This window comes from Dermacentor albipictus, unplaced genomic scaffold, assembly GCF_038994185.2.
Source record: "Dermacentor albipictus isolate Rhodes 1998 colony unplaced genomic scaffold, USDA_Dalb.pri_finalv2 scaffold_21, whole genome shotgun sequence".
In the NCBI taxonomy this organism is placed as follows: domain Eukaryota; kingdom Metazoa; phylum Arthropoda; class Arachnida; order Ixodida; family Ixodidae; genus Dermacentor; species Dermacentor albipictus.
In genome coordinates this window covers 3,970,095-3,973,421 of record NW_027225575.1, presented here as the reverse complement: position 1 = coordinate 3,973,421, position 3,327 = coordinate 3,970,095, and the positions used below count along the sequence as shown (strand labels likewise).

General features: G+C 42.0%; 1 long non-coding RNA gene across 2 annotated transcripts; it reads right to left on the bottom strand.

Moving 5' to 3' along the window:
* Positions 1-358: 358 nt before the first annotated feature.
* LOC135918729 (uncharacterized) lies at positions 359-3,119 on the bottom strand. Of its 2 annotated transcripts, none has more exons than XR_011509825.1 (3): positions 3,017-3,119; positions 805-879; positions 359-740 (listed from the first exon to the last, which is right to left on the bottom strand). It is a non-coding gene; the product is annotated as an uncharacterized lncRNA (long non-coding RNA). The 2 variants fall into 2 exon arrangements; XR_010569746.2 differs by having other exon boundaries at positions 2,645-3,099.
* Positions 3,120-3,327: the final 208 nt, after the last annotated feature.

Genomic DNA, 3,327 nt, shown 5'->3' with positions numbered 1-3,327 from the left:
GGACCGATTGACCAGTTCAAGTTGTCAACTTGTCAGTAACTGTCGTAGGAATCACTGTAATAAACACAATTCCACGATCGGATTGTTTACTTTCATTTTTTGTTGTAACACTGAGGACTACATAGAACTTCATTTTGTATATGTGAGAGAAGTATGTGGATATCATGAGCTTAAGCCAATGTGCGATACACAGACAAAGCAGCTGCTACAACATGAACTGCATTGAGGGCCACACAACACATACGTAATTAAAGGTGCAAAATATAGGGGGAAGCTTCAAAATACGCTCTGTAGCACTGCAAAGTATAACATACATTGTATGTGTACAATAAATGTTCAAAAATACAATGCATCAATGTCCCATTTGCCTTCAAGTTTATTATGAAGTTCAAGTTTACTGACGTTTATTATGAGCATATGTACAACAGGAATCTACTAACATACCCGCAGTCAAGGTGGCTGTTCGAGGTGTGCTGGCTGCCTCAGTGTAAGAAAAAGAAATTGGGTAAATGTCGACACCAGTGCCACTGCTTCTTGCCTCTGACCTGCACGTGCCTCTGCAGCATCTTTGTGCACAAGTGTGCTGGCGTGGCGAGGCAAAGGAGTCATCCGAGAGAAAGAGTATTGTTTACATGGAAAAGTGGCTGTTCACATTGCCTGTCACTTTCCCTCAAATGTTTCCTTGGCGACTAGGGTGACACACCCGCAGTCAAGGTGGCTGTTCGAGGTGTGCTGGCTGCCTAAACGAAATAAAAAGAAATTAGATGAATGTCGATACCAGTGCTATTGCTTATTGCCCCTTACCTGCATTTGCCTCCACGGCCTCTTGGCTTGCGGAGTCTGTATGTGGGAGCTGCTGTGGCTAGGCGTAGGCATTGTCTAAGCAAAAAGAAAAGGCCATTTAAATGGGGAATTATGGAAATAAATGCAGTTGTTATGTCTGCTTCTTGCACTCTTCTTGCCTAAAAGTTTCCAAACATAGTGTCCAGAACACACCAGCACTTTGACTGCTTCTGCTTTTTACCTACAGGTGTTGCTGCGAGATCCTTAGTATGGCTGCGTGCAGCATTGCAACACTTGGTGGAGGCATTTGAAGTGGTAGCCAAAAATATAAAGAATCATCCTTGTCTGCACGAATGCTTTCAATTTCTAAATGCAGTGGTAACTATCACTATTGGTGCAAGGCCCCCCCACATCTATGCGGCAAGTGCCATAACCCGAAACTGAATTGTTCCTTTAGTGTTTCACAAGGCATCTGATATGTCCACATTAGATGTGATGTGTTTGTTTTTATTTATCCCAGTGTGGAGAGAGCATCATTAAATGGCTGAAGTACTATAGCGCCAAACAGACGACACAAGAAGAAGAGTCGCGGACGAGCGCTTATGTCCATGTCTCTTCTTCTTGTGTCGTCTGTTTGGCGCTATAGTACTTCAGTAATATGCACCAACTAGCCCAACAAAAAGTTCTGCTGGAATATCATTAAATGTTTTTTTTATTTTTGCGTGTCTTGTTTTTTGGTTTATTTCTGAATTTACCATGATGCTAAAGTGACTTATATAATGCCAATCAGCTTTTGTTTTGCAGAAAAACAATGCATTTCCTGACCCATTGTTTGACATCCCCTCACTCGCATAATTTTGCAGAGTATGCTACCTATATTGACTTGCTTGACCTCCACTAAAGAGTCTTGCATTTTCAAATACGACTCTTTCCTCAAAATCATTCGACACTTCTCATAATTTCTGTACCTTGGGCTTCTGATACTCTGCAGTCACCATTTTTGCTTGTTTCTGACTAGAAATATCTTCTTTAATTTAGAGCTTAAATTTTACTTTTGGAACACATGGAAGGGCTTGCCATTGCATATCTGCATAAAAGGGAAACATGTTTCATTAAACATTTGCAAAATCCAATTGAAGATTGATGAATGCAGCTTGCAGTGTGACATGACTGAATGAGCCATAAAAGTAACTCATCTCACATGGTAAATGAAAGCACATATTAGTGTGATGCACAAGATATGTTACACTAACGTGGTGGGTTCTCTTGCTTCTACAGCAAAATAATCGGTGCGCGAAAAAAAAAATTATTTTTGCATAACCCTTGTGCACACTGACTTAAGGAAAATGAGCTGGAGCTGTCCACATGATGTACTTATTTTACCTGCGAGTATGGTCAACAAAAATGTGTCCCAGCTGCTTAGTGGTATTCGGGATTATGTAAGTATTGCATATGTGCCTGTTGTCGAAAATAACTGAATTTTGAAAATGCTCGCAGGGATCTGATGTGCATATCTGCAGTTTATGGATACATGTAAAAGACTCAGCATCAAGTGCAAGTGAACGGTCCCACAGGCCCGGAGTCGATCATGCAAATAGATTCGCTGCACAAATTTGTGACCAGAAAAGATATTCCACACGAAATGGCATGCAAGGAAGTGTTGAAAATATTGTACAGTTAATAAAACGTCTAAGCTATTAATATGTGGGTTGATGCACTCGTTATGCAAAACGGAGGTGAGGCGTGCAGACAGGACACAAGAGTAGAGTATTTACAAGCAAACAACACGAGCGCCGCCCACTTCTCTACTCTCGTGTGCTGTCTGCACGCCTCACTTCTGTTTTGCATAATGAATCCTTACCAACTAGCTCAGCTTTCTGTCGTTCTAAGTCTCGATGCACTCGATTTCGTCCGCATTACGCACTCGCCTCTTGATTACTTCGTGGCACAGAAATCAGGCTGTTTTTCTGCTGTGGCCTTTGTAGAAGCATGATTGTTCAAAGTGCAACAATTAAACAGATTCTTTCAGTTGCTTGTGGCTTCGCCAGTACAATTCCGGTGCGCTGGTCCGCCTGTCCAGCAATTTCCTACTGAAGGGAAACCTGCAAATAAAAACACCGCTCCGCATGCAGAAAAATGCCCTACTGTGACGCTTCTCAAACGATTGTGATGCACCACAAGAGCTGCCTACTCGCGTGATATTCTCATCAAGGAGATACATTCGTTTACTTACATGTGAAGGTATATGCCAGACCACTTCGGGGCTTCGGTGGCACATAAGGCACGAGTGTGCCATAGCGTCCGATGTCGACGCGCGATCGCATGTCAACAGTCAACCCTAAACAAAACTACTACGCATCCAAAAAACAGATTCGAAACCGAAATTCGCGTCATCCTTTATTGCATGAATGCGTACATCGTGATTTACATAAGTCACGGACTTAGCGATCGCTTTCTGTAAACTTAATATTAACGTACCACCTTCATAAAGCCATCAGGTATACGTTTTTAGATGACAAAGCATAAGGTGACCTGTACTTGTTC